A 1,100-nucleotide genomic window follows, 5' to 3' on the forward strand; every position below is an offset into this window, starting at 1 on the left:
CCGGCCTAGTGACCCTCTTAGACCTCACTCAGGCCCCAGGTGGGCCCCAGACTTCTTAGGGTCCTAGAAAGTTCCAAGAAAGTCATTTCACAAGGTGGGGACTCCGAAATGCAGCCTGGGGTAGAAGCACTGTCTCTGAGACCCCCCCACCCCCCCACCCCACCCCACCCCTCGCTGCTGAGGAACTGGGGAGGGAAGGAGCCCGGTAAAGAGGGAGGGGGCTGGCCACAGGGCCGCAGAGGGCAGGGAGTATGGCCGCCAGACCTTCTGGGCTGGAGACCTGTACCCACACAGGACCCCAGCCAGTGAGGCCAGAGGGGCTGGCTGATCCCCACTGGGGCCACCTGCACACCCCACTGGGAAGAGCTGGACACAGCTCTGTCTTCCCCAACAGGTGGTCTGCAGTTAGGTTGCCCGGGACCCAGACACATCATGGGGACATCATGTCCCCCACCCCAGCCCTGGAGGGGCTCACGGAGAAAGCCTGAGGGCAGTGTGGCTGGGGATTGGAGCTGGGGCCACCCAGCCACGCTGTGGCCACACAGGGCCAGAGAGGCAAGCGCCCAGTCTGTGTCCCTTGTGCAGAATGGAATCCCCGCAGCCCGGCTGAGGGTGGTGGATTGTGGGGCACAGATCCCTGCTGGCCACGCGCAAGGGGCCGAGAACTTGTGTGCCAGGGAGCATGGGGTGTGGACTCTGGCTGGGCTGGGGGTGCGGGGCACAGCTGTGTGTAGGGTGCTGTGCTGGTGTGCACCAGCTCTTGGGGCAGGGTGAATGTTTGTGGCCAGCGGGGCTGTCCTGGGCCCCAAGTGGAACACACCGGTGCGTGTGAGGGGGTCAGGGGGCCACCCGGCTGCTTCCCAGCTCCGGTCCTCAGTCGGCCAGTGTTCCAGCATCCTGCCCTGCCGCCGCGGAGGTCCCCGGGCCTGGGGGCATGAGGCTGTGTGCTCGCAGCAAGCCTGGTCCCCCGCTCTAGCCACAGGGTCCCCGCCTTCCCCTCGCTCCTGCCCAGCCAACTTGGGGCTTGGATCACCCACAGGCAGCGGCAGCATGGCGCAGGCCGGCTGCCTTAACTGCGTGCGGGCCTTCGGGGACCGGGG

Source organism: Condylura cristata, unplaced genomic scaffold, assembly GCF_000260355.1.
Source record: "Condylura cristata isolate star-nosed mole 26May11 unplaced genomic scaffold, ConCri1.0 scaffold00012, whole genome shotgun sequence".
NCBI lineage: Eukaryota > Metazoa > Chordata > Mammalia > Eulipotyphla > Talpidae > Condylura > Condylura cristata.